Source organism: Macaca thibetana, chromosome 9, assembly GCF_024542745.1.
Source record: "Macaca thibetana thibetana isolate TM-01 chromosome 9, ASM2454274v1, whole genome shotgun sequence".
Taxonomy (NCBI): domain Eukaryota; kingdom Metazoa; phylum Chordata; class Mammalia; order Primates; family Cercopithecidae; genus Macaca; species Macaca thibetana.
The window spans coordinates 42,605,874-42,633,871 of NC_065586.1; the positions used below are offsets into that span (position 1 = coordinate 42,605,874).

Sequence of the window (27,998 nt, forward strand, 5' to 3'; positions counted from 1 at the left end):
ATCACGAGGTCAGGAGTTCGAGACCAACCTGGCCAACATGGTGAAACCTCGTCTCTACTACAAATACCAAAATTAGCTGGGTGTTGTGGCAGGTGCCTGTAATCCCAGCTACTTGGGAGGCTAAGGCAGGAGCATCGCCTGAAGCCGAGAAACAGAGGTTGCAGTGAGCTGAGATCATATGACTGCACTCCAGCCTAGGTGACAGAGCAAGACTCTGTCTCAAAAAAATAAATAAAATAAAAGGGTCAGATAGAAAACGTCTGAGGCTCTGTGAGCCATCCGGTCTCTGTCATAATTACTCAACTCTTACATTGGAGGTAGGGTGAAAGCAGCAATAGAAAGTAAGTAAATGAATGAGTATAGTTGTGTTCCAATAATACTTTATTAGCAAAATCCGACAGTGGGTTTGGGGGAGGGCATAGTTTGCCAAACTAAAATAAAAATTTATTAAAGATTTAAATGTGGCCAAGCATGGTGGCTCACGACTGTAATCCCAGCACTTTGGGAAGCAGAGGCGGGTGGATCACAAGGTCAGGAGGTCGAGACCATCCTGGCCAACATGGTAAAACCCTGTCTCTACTAAAAATACAAAAATGAGCCAGGCGTGGTAGCACATGCCTGTAGGCTAGGGTAGTCTCGAACTTCTGACCTTAATTGATCCACCTGCCTTGGCCTCCCAAAGTGCTAGGGTTACAGGTGTGAGCCACCATGCCCAGCTGAGATCTGATGGTTTCATACATGTTTGACAGTTGCTTCTTCACATGCTCACACTCTCTGTGTGGCCGCCATGTTAGTCAGACCTGGTTCCCCTTCTGCCATGATTGTACGTTTCCTAAGGCCTCCCCAGCCATGCGAAACTGTGAGTCAATTAAACCTCTTTCCTTTATAAGTTACCCAACCTCAGGTATTTCTTTATATCAGTGTGAAAACAAACTAATATACTTTCTGATAACCATGCTTGAGGAATTGGGGAATTCAGACTACCTGGGATCAAATTGTGGCCCCACCCTTAGCAGTCATGTGACCTTGGGGAGGTTACTTACCTTCTCCATCTCCACTTCTTCTGTAAAATCTGTAAATGAGATTGTTTCTGAGGGTTAAATGAGCATAGCACAGTGGGGACACTGTCAGGCGCACACTGCTTGCCAGATGTCAAGTATTCATCTTTATTGAATTAGGACTGTGGTAACCCACTTTATGGCTCTCGATTTTGTATGATAAAATCATGCTTAGTGCTTTGTCAGTAAAAGAAGGAAAATCTGAAAGTCCCTGCGATGGAAGGAAGAAATAGTGGGGAGAAAAGGGAGTTGGTAAGTTTGAGCATTTCAGAGCATGGAGGGACAAGTTAGGTTTCTATTTTATGGAGAAGGAGGTGGAGGCAGGATGGGTCCTAAGGTGTCATTCAAGACACACAGCCATAACTCTTTATTGAGAGTAAGCTAGGGCCCCAGGGATTGCTGTGGTCAAGTTGTAGACAAAAATGACTACTCATTGGAAGACAGGAGAGGAGTGTTTTGTTACAAAAGCAGTCAGCAATTCAGGTGTATCTAAATTCAGTCAGCAAATAAAAGTCATTCAACTTGGTTGCTAATGCGATCCACTCTACTGAGGCTTTGTGTAGAACTCACAGAGGAAGATGGCTTCAAGTAACGAACTACCCTGTGCTTTTCTTAGGACTAAAAAGCTCAGGAAACTGGTGATGAATGAAAACCTTAGTCCTGCTGGCACTGCAGGAGGGGCCAGGAGAGCAGCAGCATCATAAGCCACAGGGTGGGGCAGCCCAGGCAGGGGCATTCTGAGCTGTTGGGGAGGGGTGGCAGCCAGGATGGAGCACTGTGAGCTGTCGGGGAGGGCAATGTGAAGTGTGGGGTGGGGCATTGTGTGCCACATGCCTGTGCTCCCACCTGGGCTAGTGGGCTTCAGTCTGTAGGTGACTACAGAAGGAGGAGGAGCTCCCTCTGTTCTCTCTTCAGGCAGTTGTGTCTCTCAGCGCTTGTTGGGTTCACAAGCAATTTAATAAGCTGGCTGGTCTTCACCCTCCCAGACAAGTCACTCAGGGGAGGCGGCCAGGTGCGGGCCTTGGCCTGCAGCCCTAGCCAGGGCCCAGGACCGGGCTGTGAGGTGGGCAGGCGGGCAGTGGGCAAGACCATCTCTGCAAGTGCAGCATAGCCTCAGCCTAGGGCAGCGGGAGTGCAAGGCCAAAGCTGTGAGCAGAGGGACAGGTGGTGGCAGACAGTAGAGGCGTCCCATGGGGAACATACTGACCTGTTGTGTGACCCAGGGTCAGCCCCGAGTTTGACCAGCAACAGTGGTCAGTGTGTCCCTCTGAGTCCAAGATCTATGAGGCAGGAGCTGGGGACAGGATGGCAGGAGTGCCCATGGCTGCTGCTGTGCAGCCTGCTGAGGTGACTGTTGAAGTTGGTGAGGACCTCCACATGCACCACATCCATTACCGGGAGATGCCTGAAGGTAAGGAGGTGACGGGTGCCATCTGCCCTCGGGTTGCCTCTGGATGCTGCTGCCCCCAAGGTCCCCTGGGAGGCATCGCCCACTTCGAGCTCCTTTCTGCCTGTAGCTAGCTTTCCCGGGGCTGGCCAGGAACAAGAGCTGGCTCTGCCTTGCATTCCCACCCCTTAGTCTTTCCCCACCAAGTCCAGTCAGTTTCTTTTCGCCTCCCCTCCCAATCGCCCAGTTCTTGCTCTCTCATCTCATTCTGCCAGGCTGGCATGGGACCATTTATTTGTGACTCTTCTTGTCAAATAAGCAGCAAATAAATGAGTTGATAAATTTTTATAAATGGTTACATCTTTTTTTGCTTTTCTCCCTCTATACGTATAGCTTTGGAGTTTAACCCTTCTGCCAATCCAGAGGCAAGCACAATATGCCACAGGAACTGTCAAACAGATGGTGAGACAACATTGTCTGTATGTCTGTGTATTATCCTGTGGGACTTTGTGGAGGCTTCTTTGGACCATTCTCTTCCTTTCCTCAATAAAACTCAAATATCCCGACTTTCCAGCACCCATCTTATTTTTTCTTTGTACCTGTCCACATGGTACCTAAGTGAAGGAACCAGGTAAGTGCCTAATTGTTTCCTTTGTTAAAGTAGGTAAATCTCAGGACAGTTCATATTCAGATATTCGGGGATTTCTTACTTAAAATCAGAATGGAGGTTGCCATGGGAAAGGCTATATGGTATTCTTAATGGGCTGCTGTAAGTCACCTTGATAGAAGCTGCTTAGTTTCTTCTAACTGTAATTTGAACACAGAAGGAAATAAAAGAAAAAAAGGGTGCTTAAAATAATTGTGAAAGGTGTGAAATGTCACGGCCAGGGCTGCAGAAAAAGGTTGTGTGTCTGTGTGTTTGGGGTTTCTCAAAGGACTTTACCTATGAGGCTCTGATTACTCTAAAATTTTTAATTTAACACAAAATGTGTTTCCAGATTTATTCTGGTGATTTAACAGACTTTATTCACCTCCTTGTTCTAAAAGAGAGGTGGGGATTGGTTCATGATCAAAACTTTCAAAATACATGAAACGTCAATGTAGACTTTTAATGTGTAATATAAAGATTGCAGGTTAAAATGTCAGACCTTCCCTGTAAGAGTGTTTGTTGCTGAGGCTCCCCCTTTGTCCTTTCCTCTCCTGACAATAGCATCTTGTTCAAAGATAAGAAAGTTGGAGTTTTGACCGGGCATGGTGGCTCACGCCTGTAATTCCAGCACTTTGGGAGGCCAAGGCGGGCAGATCACCTGAGGTCAGGTGTTCGAGACCAGCCTGGCTAACATGGTGAAATCCCGTCTGTACTAGAAAAAAGTACAAAAATTAGCTGGGTGTGGTGGTGCATGCCTGTAGTTCCAGCTACTCGAGAGGCTGAGGCAGGAGAATTGCTTGAACCCAGGAGGCAGAGGTTGCAGTGAGCAGAGAGCACCAATGCACTCCAGCCTGGGTAACAGAGTGAGACCCCATCTCAAAAAAAAAATAAAAAATAAAAAGAGAAAGAAAAGAAAAAGAAAGAAAGAAAGTTGGAATTTTTTAGTCTCTATACTGCTGGGAGAGGCGGGGGATGGGAGGTGGTAGAAAAGAGAAAACAATTAGTTGGTTTGCCTCTAAAATTTTGCAAAAAGGTGAATCTAAGTAAAGGTAATTCTGGGTAATAATATGGTTCATGAATAAAAACTAAAATTTTCAAAATAGAAAACATTGCATCATAAAGATATTAAATCCAGTTGGCTTATTGGTTTCATTTAAATGCCAGAGATTTCATTGCTGTAGAAGAAATGTCTTATAGCTCTTCTATTTAAACTTTGGTTGGGCTCCTAATTTTTTAAGAGGTAGGATATTTAAGACTCATGATGAGTGTGACTTTGTAACTTGGAAGTACTATCCTCACTTTTCAAGATATTTAAGGATTGCTTTAGAATAAACAAATATATTAAGTGAATTAATTGATTATACCTTTATACACAAACTATGTAAGTATTTGTGTAAACTTATACTCTGCTTGGTGATGTAAGGAAAGCCTCTGAGTGATGTTACACACCAGCTAGTAGATGGGTAGTGTTGGATGGGAGCCCAAAAATGGCTCTTTATTGTCATTATTTAGGATTACAGCACAGTTTATGTACGTCTCACTTGGCCATTTCCAATACAAATAAGTCCTGGGTATGTTCTCCCTATGTATTGTTAATGAAGAAATGAAGACGTAGAGATATCACATGACTATGGAAGACATCTACTTAACAGAACTAAGGTTCTATGTCCTCAGAATGACATGGAAGTGACAGATATGCTGTATTTAGTTTTTTAAAATTTAAAAAACTCTAGAATACATCTATATTTTGCCTATAAAATAGACCTGTCTTTTAAAACTTACTGCCATCTTGATTTATTTTATGCAAAGTGGATTTTATACAACTCAAAACCAATATTTACCTCTTCATTTTTTTTTTTTTTTTTAAATAAAGGAAGGTGTCACTATGTTACTCATGCTGGCCTCAAATTCCTGACCTGGGTTCAAGTGATTTTCCCATCTCAGCCTTCTGAGTAGCTGGGACTACAAGCATGTGCCATCTTGCCTTGCTCTATCTTATGTCCATACATTCATTTCAACGGATAAGAATAAAAGTAGAGGTAGTGAAACAGCCTAAATGCAGCAGTTGAATAAACAAATTGATAAATTTTTATAAATGATTACATCTTTTTTTCTTTTCTCCCTCTATACATATAGCTTTGGAGTTTAACCCTCCTGCCAATCCAGAGGCAAGCACAATATTCCAGAGAAACTCTCAAACGGATGGTGAGACAACATTGTTTTTTCTACCAAGAGAAATAATAAAAACTCTTGTTTGATTAGGTTATAGAAAGTATTTAGAAAAACTCAAATTGGTTTAAGTTTTTCACCTTTTCACATGTTCACTTGTCTTATTTTAACATGTAATATACTTTCCTTTAGTTGTTATTGTTTTAGTGAAAACATGTAAACTGTTTGTTTATACATTTTGCCATCTTTTTATCAACACAATTAATGTGTCATGTGATGGAGGAGTCATGGACTTCTTTATTTATACTTCTTGGATTTATCTTTATTTATAATTCTTGGATTTCTTTTTATTTATAATTCCTCTTCCCTTACTCGAAACAGTACATTTTAAAGATGAATGATAGAACTTAGGCTTCAGCTTGGTTTTCATCTAAACAAATTAAAAACATAGTTGTTTATCATCGGGGATTGAATCTGTGATTTGGGCCTCCTCTCACACAGTCCTCTGACCACATTCATTTACCACATCCAAATTCATACTACTCAAAACTTTTACGTTTTTAACCTTTTCATTTGATGTAATGTAAATTTAAACATGCCCTACTCCTGCTTATTTTCCTTAATGTTATGCTAAATCCTCATTTGTTTGCTAAAAACTTGTTTGCTAACAGCCAAGTTTTCCTGTTGACTTAAATAGCAAGAATACAAGTGAGGGTTCTATAATAATATGTGAAGTAATGCAGCACAGTAAAACATGGGAGTTTGTAACCTTTGTTTTTATAGTTTGAGTAGACTTTGCCCAACTTGAATCAGTTATTTCTGGTTAGAACTTGTGTTCATTTTTTACATTACTGTAAAGAGATACCTAAGGCTGGGTAATTTATAACAAAAAGAGGTTTAATTGGCTCATAGATCTTGGGGCTGTACAAACATGGCTTCAACATCTGCTTCTGGTGAGGGCCGCAGCAAGCTTACAATCATGATAGAAGGCAAAAGGGAAGCAGGTGGTTCCACATGGTGAAAGAGGAAGGAGGGAGGGGAAGGGGGAAGGTACCACATTCTTTTTTCTTTTTTTTTTTTTAAATGGAGCCTCGCTCTGTTGCCCAGGCTGGAGTGCAATGGCGTGATCTCTGCTCACTACAACCTCCACCTCCTAGATTCAAGCGATTCTCCTGCCTTAGCCTCCCGAGTAGTTGAGGCTATAGGCAGGTGCCACAACACCTGGCTAATTTTTGTATTTTTGGTAGAGACCAAAAAAAAATTTTTTTTCTTCATTGTAGAAATGAGAAGAAGCAACTGTACAAACCATGTTAGTAAACAGCTAGTTAAGAAATTGATAGTTTGACATAAAAGCATGTCTCTCTTGATTTTTTTAAATTACAATATGTACCCAGTGGTGGTAGCATGGAGCTCTTTTTGTGGATTTTCTAAATCTCTTCTATTTTCCTAAGTAATTTATCCAGAAAAATTTTTAGCTTAGTGTGTCCACCTTTTAAGGATTTCTGACATTTAAATTGAATTTCAATAGTCTGGTTGTGGTAAAAAGATCTGCCTTAAGGCTGGGCGTGGTGGCTCACACCTGTAATCCCAGCACTTTAGGAGGCCCAGGTGGGCGGATCATCTGAGGTCAGGAGTTCCAGACAACCCTGACCAACATAGTGGAATTCTGTCTCTACTAAAAATAGAAAATTAGCCGGGCGCTGTGGCGCATGCCTGGAATCTCAGCTACTCAGGAGGCTGAGGCAGGAGAATCACTCGAACCCGGCAGGCGGAGGTTGCAGTGAGCCGAGATCGCGCCATTGCACTCCAGCCTGGGCAACAGAGCGAAACTCTGCCTCAAAACAAAACAAAACAAAACAAAACAAAAAAACAAAAAACAAAGAGATCTGCCTTAAATATTGAATCTTATTTTTAATGAAATAACAAAAATAGAATAGCTAAGTTAATTGCCAGCACAGTCTACTGACTTTCTATCACAGCAGGTGAAAGCATACCTTTCTGGCTACACCATGATCTTATGTTTCTCCCTCTGTTTCTTCCAATAGTAGCACACTTCTTCATTAAATCAGTAATATTTACATGATTATGACTCTGCAAATATTATTCACTGCTAAGTCATATGGTGTTTTCATTGTGCCTCTGCATTACATATTCTTCATCCTGTCTCTGAAACAGTTCTGAAATCTGAGCAATTCTGCAATTCTCCTGGATATTCTCTTTTTTCCTAGCCTATGTTAGTTTATCCATCCAAATATAGTAAGTAGCCTCTGGGTGGTCTGTTTGCTTTCACATCCATTATTTTTCAGCATGAAGCTAATTTTCTGACTATATTCATTTGCTTATTTTCTAACAGTTGCTTTTCCTCCAACTGTTGTCGCATTTATCACATGCCTTTCAAAGATATTTTGCATCTGCAAAAACACATCTGTTCCTTTTGTGTGTGTGTTGGGGGAGTCAACCTTCTTTGGCCTTTTGTCATCCTAGTTCAGTATGGAGTGGCTTTCCCTAGATGTGCTCGATGTCTGCTTTTCTGTGCTATCTCCTTAAAGTCTTTTGGGATCTCACATAACTGCTGTCTTGTGTGGGATCGCCTGAGTCCTAGATTCTGTGTTTCCTTCTGTCCTGTAATTCTTTCTAGTTGTACTTGAACACATTTTCCTGGGTGGAGATGTTTAGAAAGCTGGCCAGTCTTAAAATCCCTCCTCTTTGATAGAGAGGAAACCTCTAGGTTGAATCTAAATTTTATGGTTCTGAAGACATTTTGCAGTTGTGCTCTCATTACAGTGTTGTTCTTGAATCTATTACCAGTGTGTGATACACAATTTACAACCAGGTTTTAGGTATCTGTGGAAACTTTTTTTTTTTTTTTTTGAGAAGAGTTTCACTCTTATTGCACAGGCTGGAGTGCAATGGTGCAATCTTGGCTCACTGCAACCTCCACCTCCTGGGTTCAAGTGATTCTCCTGTCTCAACCTCCCAAGTAGCTGGGAGGACAGTCGTGCACCACCATGCCTGGCTAATTTTTGTATTTGTAGTAGAGATGGGGTTTCACCATGTTGGCCAGGCTGGTCTCGAACTCCTGATCTCAAGTGATCCACCCACCTCGGCCTCCCAAAGTGCTGGGATTACAGGCGTGAGCCACCACGCCTGGCCCGAAACATTTTAGGATTTTTCTCTCTCTCTGAAGTTCTGAAATTTTATAATAACAGCTTGCCGGGGATCTTTTCATTGAGGCTACTAAACCTGAGACTATCTCTTCTTGAGAATTTTTTTTATTTTCTCTGTTACTTTTTTACTGATAGTCTTGTTTTTCAGATGCTAGGCTGCTTAGACCAGTACACCTGCATTTGTTTTTTATTTTTCCCCTTCTTTTTCTTTCAGTTTGTCCTTTTATTCTAGTTCTGGGATATTCTGTGACTTTATCCTCTACTCTTTCTGTTGAATTTTATATTTTTGAGAGTGTTTTAAGATTTTTTTGTTAAGTTTTGCTCCTGGTTTTGACTGCTCCCATGAATTCCTTTTTTCTGTTGCTTTGATTTCTGTTGTTGGAGGCTTCCCTCCAATGTGTGGTGGTCCCCGGCCTGCTTTATTTGGAAGCAGGACTTCTGTTAACTGATAGCACTCAGTGTGAGGTTTTGGAAGCCAAACTAGCTTTTCATTTGGGGGACCTCAGTGTATTATCTGGGGATCTTTATTCGAGACATTTCCGTTTCTTCTGAGAAGGATCTCCCAATTTTCTGCCTGGAAAGTAAAAGCATGGCCACTTGCTTTCCAAAAGCAGAGTTAGCCAAGGAAGTTGGCGTTCCATTTTTGGTATACAGTTTTCTTTATATCTCAGGTTTAAGCCATGGTATCTCTGAGCCAGGAATTCTCAGGTTTGATATATCCAGAGAACACACATCTAAGTTTCTTGTCAGATGGAAGGACAGGTAGACTCGGGCCTCTGGTTAGAGATTTTCAACTGACCTTGCTGGCTTTTGTTTTACATTTTACCCAACTTTCCAAAGTGCCATTTGCCCGTAAGTTCACAACCTGCCTTTAGTTCTGCAAGACAAACTGGCTCACTTCTGTTCCAGTCACTTTCTGTAGGCACCAAAGTTGCGCTTCCATGTTATTTACCACTCTTTTATCTACTTTTTATGTCTCAGCATTTATTAAAAATTATCTCTGTCAACCTTCTCTCCTGGTCATGTGTGTAATCTTTATTTTATGACTAATGAGACTTCCGGAGGGAGAAGAAATAAATTTGTGGTCTATCTATTATATTTAATCCAAATTTAGGACCTATGTTTAAATCAAAGTCTAATTTGAGTATAATTAATGACATTAATCCAGAGAATTTTTTAAAATGAATGTATCTATAATAAGAATATTTCACTTTTCTTCTAAGGCCTTGTTTGACATTTTCATTCAAACTTTATCCACTGCCATCTACTTCCCATTACTTCACAATAGATGGAGCTGTTTTCATGAATGCCCAAAGTGTTAGAAATATTTAAGTTAATTAAGATTTGTTCATTTTTGGCCTGGTCAACATAGTAAGTTTAAATAACAAATTAGCCAGGCCTGGTGGCATGTGCCTTTCATTTAACCTACTCAGGAGGCTGAGACAGAGGATCACTTGAGCTCAGGAGTTTGCAGCTGTTGTTAACCATAATTGCACCACTGCACTCCAGTCTGGGCAACACAGGGAGACCCTGTCGCAGAAAAAGGAAAAAAGTTATTAATTCTTTAAAAATATATCTAAAATTTGTCCTGCCCAAAATGAGAGCAAAAAATGTAAACTTTAGTCTTTGTTTTATGTTTGTTGAGAAAAATGCTGTATATTATTTATTTATTTATTATTTCCATAGGTTTTTGGGGGAACAGGTAGTATTTGGTTACATGACTAAGTTCTTCAGTGATGATTTGTGAGATTTTGGTGCACACATCACCTGAGCAGTATCCACTGAACCCAATTTGTAGTATTTTATCCCTCACTCTCCTCCCAGCCTTTCCAGAGTCCCCAAGTCCATTGTATCAGTCTTATGCCTTTGCATCCTTATAACTTAGCTCCCACGTATGAATGAGAACATATGATGTTTAGTTCTCCATGCCTGAGTTACTTCACTTCGAATAATAGTCTTTACTTCCATCCAGGTTGCTGGGAATGCCATTAGTTTATTTCTTATTGTGGCTGTGTGATATTCCTCATGTGTATATGTGTATGTATATCACAGTTTCTTTATCCACTCCTTAATTGATGGGCATTTGGGCTGGTTCCATATTTTTGTAATTGTAATTTGTAAATTGCAATTTGTTTGAGTTCCTCATAGATTCTGGATAATAGCCTCTTGTCAGCTGTATAGACTGTGAAGATTCCCTCCCACTCTGTGGGGTGTCTGCTTACTCTGCTGATTGTTCCTTTCCCTGTGCAGAAGCTCTTTAGTTAAGTCTCACCTGTTTGTTTTGTTGCATTTGCTTTTGTGTTCTTGGTCATGAAGTCTTTGCCTAAGCCAGTGTCTAGACAGGTTTTTCCAATGTTACCTTCTAGAATTTTTATGGTTTCAGGTCATAGATTTATGTCCTTGATCCATCTTGAGTTGATTTTTGTGTAAGGTGAGAGTTGAGGATCCAGTTTCATTCTCCTGCATGTGGCTTGCCAATTATCCCAGCACCATTTGTTGAATAGGGTTCACTTTCTTCACCTTGTGTTTTAGTTGGCTTTGTTGAAAATTAGTTGGCTATAGGTATTTGAGTTTATTTCTGGGTTCTCTATTCTGTTCCATTGGTGTAGATGCCCATTTTTATACCACTACCACGCTGTTTTGGTGACTATGGCCTTATAGTGTGGTTTGAAATCAGGTAATGTGATGCCTCCAGATTTGTTGTTGTTGCTTATATTTGTTTTCGCTACGTGGGTTCTTGTTTGGTCCCATATGAATTTTAGGATTGTTTTTTCTACTTCTGTGAAGAAGAATGGTGGTATTTTGATGGGAATTACATTGAATTTGTAGATTGCTTTTGGCAGTATGGTCATTTTTGTGATATTCATTCTACCCTTTCATGAGCATGGGCTGTCTTTCCATTTGTTTATGTCCATGATTTCATTCAGCAATGTTTTGTAGTTCCCAATGGCATATCAAAATGATGTTCCAGAGGGCGCAGTGGCTCACGCCTGTAATCCCAACACTTTGGGAGGCCAAGGCAGGTGGATCACGAGGTCAGGGGTTGAGACCAGCCTGGTCAACATGGTGAAACCTCGTCTCTACTAAAAATACAAAAATTAGCCAGGCGTGGTGGCATGTGCTTGTAATCCCATCTACTCAGGAGGCTGAGGCAGGAGAATCACTTGAACCTGGGAGGCAGAGGTTGCAGTGAGCCAAGATCGCCCCACTGCACACTCCAGCCTGGGTGACAGAGCGAGACTCCATCTCAAAAAAAAAAAAAAAGATACTCCACCATAATCAAATGGGTTTCGTACTAATGATGCAGGGATGGGTTAACATACACAAGTCAATAAATGTGATACACCACATGAACAGAATTGAAAACAAAAAATATTACATGATCATCTTAATAGATGTGGAAAAGACATTTGACAAAATGCAGCATCCTTTTATGATTAAAACCCTCAGCAAAATCGGCATACAAAGGTTATACCTCAATGTAATAAAAGCCATCTATGACAAACCCACAACCAACATAATATCAAATGGGGAAAAGTTGAAAGCACTCCCCCTGAGAACCGGAACAAGACAAGGATGCCCACTCTCACCACTTCTATTCAACATAGTACTAGAAGACCCAGCCAGAGCAATCACAGGAGAGAAAGCAATAAAAGGCATCCTGATCGGTAAAGAGGAAGTCAAACTGTTGCTGTTTGCTGATGATATGATCGTATACCTAGGAAACCCTAAAGACTCCTCCCAAAAGCTCCTAGAACTGATAAATGAGTTCAGCAAAGTTTCAGGAGACAAAATTAATGTACACAAATCAGTAGCTCTATTATACCCCAACAGAGACCAAGCTTAGAATCAAACCAATAACTCAACCCCTTTTACGATAACTGCAAAAATAAAATAAAATAAAATACTTAGAAATAGACATAATCAAGGAGATAAAAGACCTCTACCAGGAAAACTTTAGTATTTTTAATGGGTTAAAATGAGAGGCAGCAGGTACAGCAGAAGAAGTCAGTGGGTGGGCATTGGTGTCCAATGGGCACTGGACCTTTGGTGGTAAAGCTTTGGTTTTGACTTACTAAATTACTAGGTACAATTATTTTCTAGTTTTTGTTATTAAATCTTAAATCTACTAAGTAATCCCTTCCCTTTCTTGTTAAAGATCATAAAATTTCATACTCTGATTTCTTCTGACTGACGTTAGATTATTTGTTTCCATTTTGTGACTACCTTAAATAATACCTATAAACAGTAAACTGTTAGTAGTGTTTTTGCTGTAGTTAAATATAGTAAAACTTATCCTCCAAATTATAACTGAATTGTCAAACACTTGCGAAGTTTTGGGTTTACTCAGAATTCTATGCTCAGCAGCTGGAGGTAGCAAGAATAAAGGCCCTCCCTTACTCTTATGGAGAGGGATACTCTCTCATGAGGGGGATACGCTGCAAGAATTAGTATCTTGTAAGCAGTGGTGAATTTGACTAATTAGTGTACAAAAAAAAAAAAACATTTTTTGGTGTGGCTACTGACAAAGAGATCCAAGAGGGTAGATGGAGTCAAGCTTTTGCTGAAGCAACGAAAGAGAAAAGCAGTATTCTAGGCAGAGAGCAGGGGTAGAGCAGGAAAATGGCTAGGTGCAGGTCAGATGACTTATAGAATGAAATTGATCAAGTTTTGAAATGAATGGAAAGTATTCTCTGAGAGTCTCATTTGAGTCGTGTCATGGCAGTCTTATTTAAACATGAAGTGAAAGTTAAATTTTTTAAGTTGTCATGTGTTTTCAGGGTGTGAGAGAATATTTAAGTGATACTCTTTTTATCCTCCACATAAGAAAATAGGACTAGAGAAACCTATGGCTTCCTCACTTGTTGGTGGCCTAGCAGCCCTGACACACAGAGCCTCTGAATCTGAAACACTTGTTTTGTCACAATATCACCTGAAATAATACATTTAGGATGAGTAATTTAGTAAATGCATTAGTCTTGTACTCACTGCAATAAAATGCTCTTGTACCAGTATTATTTAATACATAACATTTTACTGTAGTAAATAAATCATAGAAATAGAAAGTCTCAGCTGCTTTATATTGCTGTAAAAAAATGAAATCTTATTTTAAACTTTTCTCATGATTTTTAAAGGGAATTCATAAAATCCTTGTTAGGTTTGATGACAGGTACCATATGAAGGGCAGCATTTTATAACCCGTATCTTAAACATCGTCTCTGGAAGTTAAGAGCCTCCAATGGGTTTTCTGTAGAGTGCACATGATATCGCACTCAGGCAGTTCATGGAGTGTAAGAAATATCTTAGTGCTTTGTCATTTCACATTTTAACCAAGAAAAAAATACACTTTGATAAGTTTAACTTACACTTCCCTTCCCTTTCAGGGATCTACTGTGCGTTTCAGTCAACAATACAGCTCATGTTTGACAATATTCCTTGAAGACAGCACAGCCAGCCAGCCTTATCTTACAATGACAATAATATCGTGAGTACAACTATACTGTCAAGGGATAGATCCCTTTATTCTAAAATTATTTCAGCCATTTGTTTTTCCTCTCCAGCAATCAGTTTAAGAAACTGGAGTCAACTATGTATTGGTATCCAGATTCTAAATATTAATATCAATTTCTCTTTTAATCTTAGATGTCATGGTGGAAGGAAAAAATCAGCAAAGAAGCAATCCCAGAAAAAGGGTATTTTTTTGATGCCTTTATGCCTTAAGACAATGTTGAATGCAGTGAGAAGAATGGGTTCCCTTTATTGAATGTTTTTCATGAAAACTTAGTCGTTCAGTGCATTATAGGCCTAAATCAATGTGTACTACTTTGGACAGTAGCCTTGGAAGAAGGAACAGCTTTTTCTCTTCTGGCACCACAGTGTATCTGCATTTGCATTTCTCCCATTGTGCATGAGCACCTCATGGGCCACAAAGATGCGCTTTGAGAGCACCCTGAGATGAAGTTTATTTTAAAAGGAACAACAACCAACACCACCACCACCTCCATAAGGGCTTTCCAGTGTACATTATTATCATCTCTTTGGGTTATGAGTGTTGATTTTTAGAACACAGTTTGGAAAGTACTAATTTAGAACATTAATGTCTTTATCTTTAATTTTACTTTTCATTCTATAAACATACCTAGCTTATACACAATTTTGTTTCAAATACACTAGCCTTTTTAGCTAATTCAATTGTCAGTAACTTTTACTTTAATTAAAAATGGCAAGCTTACACTCGTAATAATGTCACTTTCCTTCCCCCATTTTAACAGTAGTTGAGATGAAATTCTGGTTCAGCAAAAACTGAACTCAAACTCTGTCTCAAGTCCTGAGCTTTGGAACCTATTGAGTAATCACTAAATGTCTGTAGTCAGCCAAGTCTCTGAAATCTTTGAGCACACATACACAAAAGCTACTTTGACTAGAGTCCCTGGGCTTCTTTGAGTTCAAAAGCTTTTGATGTGTTAGCATACAATTCAAAAGTAGCTTTGAAGATTAATCTTGCCCAAACAAATTTCATGCTTTTTTCCTCATTATTCTACTTTTTGGAAGTCTACTTCTGAAAGTAAAGTAAGTTTTAATTTGCCATCAGCAAGTTTGAGAAATGATCATTTGGTATATTCACTATTGATGAAATAAAGGTTTATTGAGCAAATTAATAGGACAAATTAGTTTCAAGAAAAGATTTTGATAAATGTTTATCATGAGTCAGTAGTGCAGTGTTGTCAATGGGGTAGGTGGAACTCAGTGAGATCACTTATGCAAGGTTTTTTTTTTTTTTCAAACTACAGCTCTGCAAACACATGCATCTTCCCATCTCCACTTTCCCTCTATCTCTAGGCACTGAGAAGCCTTTTAGGAAAATAGAGATGCATGTGAGACATCTTTATGTGAAGAAAGGCATCCCAGAAGATTCTGATTTTCACCCCAGCTCAATCATTCCAAACTTTGCTGCACATTGAAATCACTTGGGAAACTTTTACCAACAACCTTGATGACCAAAGTCATATCCAATACTAATTAAATTAAAATGTCTCATGTTGAAGATGAGGCCGTTATTAAAGCTTCTCAGGTGATTTTAACTTGCAGCAAAGTTTGAGAGCCACGGCTTCATTTGAGTTTAGGACGAGAAACTGCTCCTATTTGGTGGGACCTTGGGCAAGTCAGTTTTAAGGTTTGTTTCCCTGATCTGTAAAATGAGTGTTGAATTAAATGTCGTGTAAGGTCATTGGTCCTTTCCAGCATGTAACTTTAAATTCTGTGATTTTAAAATTATTTCAGAGATGAAAACTACTTGAAGCACTATAGACATATCCATCTTACATGCTAATGTTACAGGCTTTTTTTTTTTTTTTTTTTTGAGACAGAGTCTTGCTCTGTCGCCCAGGCTGGGGTGCAGTGGCCGGATCTCAGCTCACTGCAAGCTCCGCCTCCCGGGTTTAGACCATTCTCCTGCCTCAGCCTCCCGAGTAGCTGGGACTACAGGCGCCCGGGCGAGGCTTTTTAAAAAGTGCTAATATTGTATAGACCTATTAACTGAAATTGAGATTTGCCCTCCCTCAGTTGTTTTGAGCCTCGTTCTACAAAATTAGCTCGGTGTGGTGGTGCACGCCTGTAATCCCAGCTACTCAGGAGGCTGAGGCAGGAGAATCGCTTGAACTCAGGAAGCAGAGGTTGTGGTGAGCCAAGATCGCACCATTGCACTCCAGCCTGGGCAACAAGAGTGAAACTCCATCTCAAAAAAAAAACAAAAAAAACAAAAAAACATTACCTGGGCATAGTGGCACAAACCTGTAGTCCCAGCTACTTGAGAGGCTGAGGCATGAGAATCGCTTGAACCTGGGAGGTGGAGGTTGTGGTGAGCCAAGATCGCACCACTGCACTCCAGTCTGAGCAACAGAGCAAGACTCTGGGTCAAAAAATAAATAAATACATAAAATAAATCGCATGGGGCAAAAGGTTTTGTGGGTAGAAGAGCATATAACAGGGAAATCTGTTATTATTTATACATTATAATCATCAACAGAAACACATCTTCTAACAGCATATTGCCTCACATTTTGGTTCTCATATTTTTGCGGAAAACCAAGAAATGAAAACAAGAAAGTGCCCTTATGGTACTGTTCCAAACTAGAAGATTTGAATTTCGGGGCCGCTAGGAGAGTTTCCTCTGCCCGCCTTTTAAAAAATATCTTCAGGCCTAACAAATGATAACATCTATTGTTATGAGGTTTTTTTTCCTTCCACAGTGTGATCTTGGAGATACATCATGATGTCATGCAAAGGTGAGCTTTTTAGAAACCTGTCTTGTTATTCTAGCTAATTACTTTGCAAGATATCAAGCTCAGTGTTAGGACACAGCTCTAGACATCATAAGTTGTATTGTGCCTGCTAAAATATCAAAGAAAATTATTTGTGTTTTCTTTGTTCCTTAAGATGCTTTTAATACTTAAACGACTGAGAATCCCAAAGACTATGTGTTTATATTGATTATATTGATATTTACTGTGGTAGAAATATAAAATTGACATTTTTTTTTTCAAAATCTATTTTTAGTTTAGATTTCACAGCCTTACCACTGTTGATATTATGAGCTAGATAACGCTTTGTTGTGAAGACTGTCCCGTGCATTGCAGAGAGTTTAGCAGCTTTCATGGCCTCTACCAACTAGATGTCAGTAGTAACCCGTGACCGAGGTTGTACAACATAAAATATTCCTTGAGAACAATATCAACAGATATTTTTCATTGAAAAAATAACTTTTCTACAACAAAAAGTTGAGTAAAAGTGTGTCATGTATTTATGTTATTTAAAGTCTCTCATGCTGAGCTTAATAGGAGACAACTGGACTCTAGATCTTTCTTTGCAATTTGCTTTAAAGAAGCAGTAAGAGGCCAGGTGCAGTGGCTCACTCCTGTAATCCCAGCACTTCGGGAGGCTCCGGTGGGTGAATCACAAGGTCAGGAGATCAAGACCATCCCAGCTAACAAGGTGAAACCCCATCTCTACTGAAAATACAAAAACTTAACCAGGCGTGGTGGCACACACCTGTAGTACCAGTTACTTGGGAGGCAGAGGCAGAACCGCTTGAACCCAGGAGGCGGAGGTTGCAGTGAGCTGAGATCGCACCACTGCACTCTAGCCTGGTGACAAAGCAAGAGTCCATCTCAAAAAAAAAAAAAAAAAAAAAGGCAATAAGATGGCCAGGTGTGGTGGTTCATACCTGTAATCCCAGCACTTTGGGAGGCCAAGGTGGGCAGATCACTTGAGGTCAGGAATTTGAGACCAGCCTGACCAACATGGTGAAACCCACCTCTACTAAAAATATAAAAAATAGCTGGGCGTGGTGGTGCATGCCTGTAGTACCAGCTACTTCTGAGGCTGAGGCCAGAGAATTGCATAGACCCGAGAGGCAGAGGTTGCAGTGAGCTGAGATCTCGCCATTGCACCCCAGCCTGGGTGACAGAGGGAGACTCTGTCTCAAAAAAAAGAAAAAAGAAGCAATAAAATGACCTAACCTCAGGCAAATATGTAGTTGTTAAAAAGGTGTATTTTTAAAGTTTTCAGACAGTTGTCGGTATTCTTTAATACTATATCAAAACTTCACAAGTGCTAGTTTCTTAAATTAGTTACAGTGGCATTTTCCATGTTAATAAATTTATTCCATCAGTACTCATTGATCTTTCTTGCACATTAAATGGATCTTCCCCCCATACTTGCATTTATAATATTATGCATTAGTTACTTGGAATATATTGGTTTATGTTTTATTATGTCAAAAATCACTTTTAGTTTAAACACCAATCTTACTTTAAAACACCTTTAAGTATTGAAAAGTTGTCAAGCCTACAGTAGAAGGAATGAGTTTTTCAAAGTCCTCAAGAAAGCTTAAATTTCATCATTGGGAATAAATACTTATTTTCCTTGAAGGGACAACCTCTCACTTCATTTATTTTTGAGAATGATAGTTGTACTTTTTTTTAGACTGAGTCTCATTCTGTCACTTGGCTGGAGTGCATTGGCATGATCTCAGCTCAAGCAATCCTCTCACCTCAGACTCCTGTGTAGCTGGGACCACAGATGTGTGGCACCACGCCAGGCTAATTTTCTTGTATTTTTGGTAGAGACAGGGTTTCGTTATGTTGCCGAGGCTGGTCTCAAATTCCTGAAGGAGCTCAAGCCATCGGCCTGCTTTGGCCTCCCAAAGTGCTGGGATTTACAGGCATGAGCCACTGCGCTGGCCCAGTTGCACTTTTAAATAAAAACGATGTTCCGTTAAAAAAAAGTGGTTGTTCAGTTCACAATTGAATCACGAATTTTTTTTTTTAGGAAAAAAAAACAACAACAACCATACTGCAGTCAGCAGAAGCACTTCTTGTTAACTTTCCACTTATTCAGAATATTAAAGAGACATGTCAAGATTTAATAACAACATTAATTTTCACTGATTCATCAAAGACATTCTTAAGAAATTCAGGCTATCTTTTTTAACTGTAGGGGACAGTAAAGAATAGAGTGACTAATGTAATTGGTACCACTGCCTTGATTTATGCTGAGAAACCAGCAGTTTACCCACTTTTACTTTTATACAGTCATGGCAAGTGTCAATGAAAAAGCAGGCAATGACTTTGTATTACTTTTACAAATTTTTAAAATTTTTAATCAACTTTCTCAGGTTTAATTAGTATGATTCAGAACAGTGTCAGCCAGGCACAGTGGCTCAGTCCTGTAATCCCTATACTTTGGGAGGCTGAAGCAAGTGGATCACCTGAGGTCAGGTGTTCAAGACCAGCCTGGCCAACATGGTGAAACCACATTTCTACTAAAAATACAAAAATTAGCCAGGCATGGTGGTGGGCACCTGTAATCCCAGCTACTCGGGAAGCTGAAATAGGAGAATCACTTGAACCCAGGAAGTAAATGTTGCCGTGAGCCAAGATCACACACCATTGCACTCCAGCCTGGGCAACAAGAGAGAAACTCGGTCTAAAAAAAACAGTGTTGACCTCTTAGCCCTTCTGGAAAGGGTCTTGGGGATCCCGAGAGGTCCACAGAGCACATTTGGAGAACCACTGTTTTATCACACAGGCACAATGCATTAATTTTACAAAGGTTAAAGTTCATCAAAGACTGGCCTCTTAAAAAGGCAGTGAGTTTTTAATTCAAACAACAGAAAATACGTAAATACATCATGAGAATATACTACAGAGAACTAAAGAGAAAGGAAGCTAGGAAATCTGAATCACGTTTACATTTATTTTTTATTTGTTATTTATTTATTTATTTGTTTGTTTGTTTCTGAGACAGAGTCTCGCTCTGTTGCCCAGGGTGGAGTGCAGTGGCGCAATCTCGGCTCACTGCAAGCTCTGCCTCCTGGGTTCACACAATTCTCCTACCTCAGTCTCCTGAGTACCTGGGACTACAGGAGTATGCCACCACGCCCAGGAAATTTTTGGTATTTTTAGTAGAGACGGGATTTCACCGTGTTAACCAGAACGGTCTCAATCTCCTGACCTCATGATCTGCCCGCCTCGGCCCCACCAAAGTGCTGGGATTACAGGTGTGAGCCACTGTGCTTGGCCACACTTACATTTATTTTATTTTATTTATTTATTTATTTATTTATTTTGAGATGGAGTCTCGCTTTGTCACCAGGCTGGAGTGCAATGGCGCGATCTCCGCTCACTGCAACCTCCGCTTCATGGGTTCAAGCAATTCTACCTCAGCCTCCTGAGTAGCTGGGATTACAGGCATGCACCACTATGCCCAGCTATTTTTTGTATTTTTAGTAGAGACAGGGTTTCACCATGTTGGTCAGTCTGGTCTTGATCTCGTGACCTTGTGATCTGCCTGCCTCAGCCTCCCAAAGTGCTGGGGTTACAGGAATGAGCCACTGTGCCTGACCACATTTTTAAAGTTCACCACTACTGCTTTGTAAAACATTCTTGTGTTTCAATGTGTGGTTAGAAGAGTGAAAATATATTTGGTTTATTGCCATTCCCTGTTAGGGAGAGTCAGTACTTACGGGCATTTCTGACTGGTTATCATATAAAAGACTTCACAGTACAGGACATGATGTGCTGAGAAAGAAGAAGTCAGGAAACCCTCTGCAAGTCAGGATCCAGGAGAAGAATTTGTAAATACTGCTTTGGTAAAGTAAACACCAAAGCACACAGGAGGCCGTATTTTACTAAACAGATATTATACTAAGATATTAACAGTTTTTGAAGTAATGCACATTCTTATTTTATAGAGATGCAGATAGATCTTTGAACATATTTGATGAATGGTTATACTCATTTAAGGTAAGTGGCACTTTTATTGAGGTTGTATTTTCATCATACACTTGTATCTGTTTCATGCTGAAGTCAAAGGCAACTTTTTTTAAATCTTCCTCATTTCATGTCACATTTAGTCATCTTAAGTCTTGTAAAAAGAATGTGCTGGAATAAGAACTGGTCTGCAGCTCTGTTTAGTTAGTGAGCTAATACAAGTAAATATACTATCCAAATAACAGAAAATGTGGGGGTTTTTTGTTTTTGTTTGTTTGTTTGTTTTTGTTTTTGTTTTTTTTTGAGACAGAGTCTCTCTGTAGCCCAGGCTGGAGTGCAGTCACGTGATCTAGGCTCACTGCAGGCTGTGCCTCCCAGGTCCCTGTTCAAGCAATTCTTCTGCCTCAGCCTCTTGAGTAACTGGGATTACAGGCATGCACTACCATGCCCGGCTAATTTTTTTTTTCTTTTTTTGTTTTTCAGTAGATAGGGTTTCACCATGTTGGCCAGGATGGTCTTGAAATCCTGACCTCGTGATCCACCCGCCTCGGCCTCCAAAAGTGCTGGGATTACAGGTGTGAGCCACCATGCCTGGCCCAGAAAATATTTCTTTTTAAAAGGTAATTGTGAGCTGTCTATAGGACCCTGCAAGTCACTACCCAATGTTCGAAGCCATTCCTCCTTCTGTTCCACACAGGTTCCACCATGCACATTACCCAGACAAGAAATGGAGGTGGAAGTTTAAGTAACAAATTCCTCCTCCATTCCATCGACTCCCAGCACCAGCCAGGAGGACCTTCAGATCGATAGTCCTCCCGGTGCCAACACACCCACACCTGTTCGCAAGGAGTCCAAGCACTGGTCCAACCTGTTGACATCTGAGAAAGGGAATGACCCAGATAAAGAAAGCCCTAGAGAGTCATGCTGACATCACTGGGAGCAGCAGAGCCATTCCAATTAAACAGGGCATGCTCTTAAAGCTAAGTGGGAAATGGCTGAAGCAATGGAAAACGAAATATGTCACCCTCTGTGACAATGGCGTGCTCACCTATTATTCAAGCTTAGGTGATTATATGAAGAATATTCTTAAAAAAGAGATTGACCTTCGGGTATCTACCATCGAAGTCCCAGGAAAGAGGCCACCCTTAGCCACACTGGCCTGTGCGCCCATTTCCAGCTCTAAAAGCAATGGCCTATCCAAGGACATGAACAGTCTATGTACCTCAGCCAATTCAGACACCGGGCTGGGTGACTCCATATGCTCCAGCCCCAATATCTCCAGCACCACCAGCCCCAAGCTCAACCCACCCCCCTCTCCTCATACCAACAAAAAGAAACACCAAAGGAAGAAAAGCACCAACAACTTGAAAGACGATGGCCTGTCCAGCACTGCTGAAGAAGAAGAAGAAAACTTTATCATTGTGTCCCTCACTGGCCAAACGTGGCACTTTGAAGCCATGACATATGAGGAGCGGGATGCCTGGGTCCAAGCCATCGAGAGCCAGATCCTGGCCAGCCTGCAGTCATGTGAGAGCAGCAAAAGCAAGTTCTGGCTGATGAGCCAGAGCGAGGCCATGGCCCTGCAGTCCATCAGAAACATGCACAGGAACTCCCACTGTGTGGACTGTGAGACCCAGAATCCTAACTGGGCCACTTTGAATTTAGGAGTCCTGGTGTGTATTGAATGCTCAGGGATCCACCATAATCTTGGCACCCACCTTTCCCGAGTTCGATCTCCGGACCTGGATGACTGGCTAGTCGAGCTCATGAAGGTTATGTCATCTGTTGGCAATGAGCTAGCCAACAGCCTCTGGGAAGAGAGTAGCCAGGGGCAGATGAAACCCTCGGTCGACTCCACAAGGGAAGAGAAGGAATGGTGGATCCATGCCAAATATGAGCAGAAGCTCTTCCTGGCCCCACTACCCTGCACGGAGCTGTCCCTGGGCCAGCACCTGCTGCAGGCCACCGCTGATGAGGACCTGCAGACAGCCATCCTGCTGCTGGCACATGGCTCCCGGGAGGAGGTGAACGAGACCTGTTGGGAGGGAGATGGCTGCACAGCGCTGCATCTGGCCTGCTGCAAAGGGAATGTGGTCCTGGCTCAGCTCCTGATCTGGTACGGGGTGGATGTCATGGCCTGAGATGCCCATGGGAACACAGCGCTAGCCTACGCCCAGCAGGCCTCCAGCCAGGAGTGCATCAAGGTACTGCTGCAGTACGGCTGCCCTGACGAGTGCATGTAGTATCTGTTTAATTTTATTTGACTGCAGTCCCCTTGGTGCAAAAACAAAATGGGAAAAATAAATAAGAATAACTCAGAAATTCAAAAGGAAATCACGAATTCACCTAATAATAGCATTTTTGAGTGCATTTCGTAAATTAAGTAAATACACAAAAGGTTGATTTTTCTGACCGTAAGAGATATTTTATGTCCTTTTGCTGAGGTGGATATGTTAATCTCAGGCCCTCCTGGGCCACATTGCTCAAGTCACACAGGCTTCTGTATTATGTATTTAGATAAGATGTGTGAAAGTATCTTTGAAAAAAAGTTCGTAAATATGCATTGATTTTTGTACACATGGCACCTCTCTTTTATTTTTTTGAAATGGAGTCTCGCTCTGTCCCACAGGCTGGAGTGTAGTGGCGCAATATGGGCTCACTGCAAGCTCCGCCTCCCAGGTTCACGCCATTCTCCTGCCTCAGCCTCTCAAGTAGCTGGGACTACAGGCACCCACCACCACACCTGGCTACTTTTTTGTATTTTTAGTAGAGACGGGGTTTCACCGTGTTAGCCAGGATGGTCTCAATCTCCTGACCTCATGATCCACAGCCTCAGCCTCCCAAAGTGCTGGGATTATAGGCATGAGCCACCATGCCCAGCTCATGGCACCTCTCTTAATTTATAAATTAATTGAACTGGATGTGAACTAATAATGTGCAATTATTGAGATAAGAGGTTTACAGATCATTATACATGGAAAATATTCCCAGCATAAGCACTTCCATTAATGTGATCTACAGCTTTTAAAAAGGAACATTTCAGAATAAGATGGTGGTACAATTTGCTTATTAAAATTGAGGAAAAAGAAAAAGACACTGGAGTATATTAGAAAGGGAAAAGAAGGAATGTGATTTCTCATGATTAAAAGCTTGATTTAGATTGCATGCAGCCTTTGCTACCCAACACCAAGCAACTCTGGCAAAACAGAGTGGTTTTCTGAATGCCAGACTGAGGTGCCTTACAAAGGCAGCTGCTGATGGTTCCAGATGTAGAGACAGGTGATGCAGGAGGGAAAGCTGGATTGGAAAAGGGAGAGTTTTGTAGATGGGCTAAGCTCAGTGTGCCTTTGAGAGAGCAGAGCCAGCAGCGTCTAGTCATCATTTGGATGTACAGGACTAGAGCATGAATCTGACGTAGAGCTGCGGAATGACGAGCAACAGCAGCTCTTTAAATACCGAGAAAGTGTGTAGAATGAAATTGGACAAGCCAAGCATGGTGGTTTCATGCCTTTAGTCCTAGCTACTTGGGAGGCTGAGGTGGGGGAATTACTTGAGCTCAGCAGTTGAGTCCAGCCTGGGCCAGATGGTGAGACCCTGTATCTTAAGAAAAGAAAAAATAAGACCAGGTACAGTATCTCATGCCTGTAATCCCAGCACTTTGGGAGGCCAAGTTGAGAGGATTGCTCAAGTGTAGGAGTTCAAGACCAGACTGGGCAAAAAAGTGAGACCCATTTCTACCAAAAAAAAAAAAATCAAGAAATTAGCTGGACATGGTGGTACATGCCTGTGGCCCCAGTTACATGGCATGGCAGGCTGAGGCAGGAAGATCACTTGAGCCCAGGAAGCGGAGGCTGCAGTGACCTGTATTTGTGCCACTGCACTCCAGCCTGGGCAACAGAGTGAGACCCTGTCTCAAAAACAGATAAAGTGGACAGAAAATAGGTTGGTAAGGACTATTGTCATTTAAAAGACAAGCCCCCAGAGGAGTGGCTACTAGAGTGAGAGGAGGAAAAGCAGAAGAGGATAAGAAAAGGCTTTCGAAAGAGTTCAAGACAGGAGAGGCTGTGGTCACAGTGCTGAATGCTGCCAAGCAGTGACTTGATTCGTGAACACTTACTGGATGCTGACTCTGTTGCTCTTCTGAGTGCTGGGGTAGAGGAGAGAACAAGTGGAACACAGTTCTTGCTTATATGAAGCAAGTTCTAGCTTATGTTCTAGGAAGTTCAAACTTAAGTATTTTTTCAGGGAGTATAAAATAGCAGGAAGAGGAAGCAGGCTGAAGGGACACAGAGTGATTGGGGCTATTTTAGGTAGAATGATAAGGAAGAGCCTCTCTAGAGAGCTGACATTTGAACAGTGACCTGACTGAAGGGATGATGGAAAACAGTGCTGACATTACAGGCAGCAGGGTGACTGCCAAGACAGACAGAAAAGCATTTGATGTGTGTTTGAGGAACAAATAGCAAGGTGACCAGCATGGTCAGAGTGAACAATGAGGGAAACCTTGAATGAGAATAAAGCAATTCTATCTTAGATGCTAATCTGCCATGTTCTGATTAATCCCACTTCCATTAAAAACTTCTACGATTTCTATTTTATCTTTTTAATTTTTTTTTTTTTTTTTTTTGAGATGGAGTTTCACTCTGTCTCCCAGGTTGGACTGCAGTGGCACAATCTCAGCTCATTGCAAACTCCACCTTCTGAGTTCAAGCGATTCTCCTGCCTCAGCTTCCCAAGTAACTGGGGTTACAGGTGCCTGCTACCACACCTGGCTAATTTTTGTATTTTTAGTAGAGACGAGGTTTTACCATTTTGGCCAGGCTGGTCTCAAACTCCTGACTTCAGGTGATCCACCCACCTCGGCCTCCCAAAGTGCTGGGATTACAGGCGTGAGCCACCATGCCTGGCTGTACACATCCCTCCTGAGGCACACATTACCCTTTCCCTATGCTGTATAAGCCCTGGGTCGGGGAGGTGGGGGGGGATAGCACATGGATCCACCATCTTGCCTTGGTCCCCTCGCTGACTTGGCTTCTGTTCATAAACGCCTATTATTTGTTTCTTTCTGAGAAACTGAATTTGTCAGCCACTTTCCTTGGTATCTCATGTTCCTTGGCCTTTGCAGGTAGGTTTATATAGACGTGCTCACCACAGAACAGGCAGTTTCTCAAAAAATTAAAAATAGAATTACCAAATGATCCAGCAATATCACTTCTGGATATATAGCCAAAATAATTGAAAGCAAGGTCGCATAGAAACATTTGTACACTGATATTCATAGCAGTGGTATTCACACTCGTCGAAACATGGATGCAGCCTAATTGTCCATAGATAAAATGTGGTATACACATGTAGTAAAATATTCTTCAGCCTTAAAATGGAAGGAAATTCTAACACATGCTACAACATGGATGAACACTGAGGACATTTTGCTAAGTGAAATAAGCCAGTTACAAAAAGAAAAATACTGTGTTCTTTCACTTAAGTGAAGCGTCTAGACTGAGTAAGCAAACTAACAGAAACAGAAAGTGGAAAGGGGGTTGCCAGAGACATGGGGAAGGGAGAAAATGGGAAGTTGCTTAGTGGATATAGAGTTTTGGTTTTGTCAGATGAAAAAGTTCTGGAGATTGGTTGCATGGCAATGTGAATATACTCTACATTACCCAACCCAAGGGCTCTCCTTGACCCCTGTTCCAACTGTACACTTAAAAGTGGTTAACGTAGTAAATTTTATACATATTTTAATACAATTCAAAATAGAATTATTATTATTATTTATCTTTTAAGATGCCTCAATCTGTTGCCCAGGCTGGAGTGCAATGGCACTATCTCGGTTCACTGCAACCTCTGCCTTCTGGGTTCAAGCGATTCTCCTGCCTCAGCCTCCCAACTACCTGGAACTTACAGGCACCCGCCACCATGCCCAGCTAATTCTTGTATGTTTAGTAGAGACGGGGTTTCACCATGTTGGCCAGGCTGGTCTCAAAACTCCTGACCTCAGGTGATCCACCTGCCTTGGCTTCCCAAAGTGCTGGGATTACAGGTGAGCCACCGTACCCAGCTCTCAAAATAGAATTTCGTTTTTTGTTTTTTTTTTAAGATGGAGTTTCACTCTTGTTGGCCAGGCTGGAGTACAATGGCATGATCTCAGCTCACGGCAACCTCCACCTCCCAGGTTCAAGTGATTCTACTTCCTCAGGCTCCCAAGTAGCTGGGATTATAGGCATGTGCCACCACACCTGGCTAATACTGTATTTTATTTTAGTAGAGATGGGATTTCTCCATGTTGGTCAGGCTGGTCTCCAACTCCCGACCTTAGGTGATCTGCTCACCTTGGCCTCCCAAAGTGCTGGGATTACAGGTGTGAGTCACCGCACCTGGGTTCTTTCTTTTTTTGTTATTTTTATTTATTTATTTTGTGTGTGTATGTGACAGAGTTTCGCTCTTGTTGCCCACGATGGAATGCAAGGGCACAATCTCGGTTCACTGCAGCCTCTGCCTCCCAGGTTCTCCTGCCTCAGCATCCCGAGTAGCTGGGATTACAGGCATGCATCACCACGCCTGGCGAATTTTGTATTTTTAGTAGGGATGGGATTTCACTATGTTAGCTAGGCTGGTCTCAAACTCCTGACCTCAGGTGATCCACCTACCTCGGCCTCTCAAAATGCCAGGATTACAGGAAGAGCCACTGCACCAGCCTGAAAAAAAATTTTAAAGTTTGAGAAAATACAAATTTTGCATAGTCTCCAAGTATTTCTCCTAAGATATTTTCCCCCTATGAGGGGGAAAGATAGTAACTTTACAAAGGAGAAACCCAGCAGAAACCTGAACCAAATGAACAAGTTCAACATCATCGGTAAGAAGAACTAGCAATGCCATAACTCTGATGGAATGCACGGGGAAGGATTCCACATCATTTTTGTGCTGTAATTGCCAAGAGTGCATGACTTCAGTCCAATCATGGAAATATATCAGACAAACCCAAATCGAGGAACATTTGACAAATACTAATCAGTACTAGTTCAAAGTGTCATGGTTATGAAAGATAAGGAAAGATTGAGGAACTGTCACTGCAGTCCTACAAAACAGCGAGAGACTGAGAAATAATTAAATGCAGTGTGATCCTGGGTGGAATTTGGGAACAGAAAAAGGACATTAGTGGAAAAAGTGGTGAAACTGCAATAAGGTCTTTAGTTTAGCTAATATGTTCATTTTAAATTAGTTAAATAACTTAAATATATTTAAACATTACTTAAATGCATTTAAATTAATAAAATTTGCTATTTTGTGAAATAA

The 27,998-nt window shown here is 41.2% G+C and overlaps 1 pseudogene across 1 annotated transcript; it reads left to right on the forward strand.

Annotated features, from left to right (window-relative positions):
- Nucleotides 1-351: 351 nt before the first annotated feature.
- Nucleotides 352-27,998, forward strand: LOC126963230 (arf-GAP with GTPase, ANK repeat and PH domain-containing protein 5-like; annotated as a pseudogene). The gene is made up of 8 exons (XR_007728983.1): nt 352-2,469; nt 2,839-2,907; nt 5,231-5,299; nt 6,538-6,572; nt 13,815-13,915; nt 16,680-16,715; nt 20,684-20,739; nt 21,400-27,998. The product of XR_007728983.1 is annotated as an arf-GAP with GTPase, ANK repeat and PH domain-containing protein 5-like (transcript).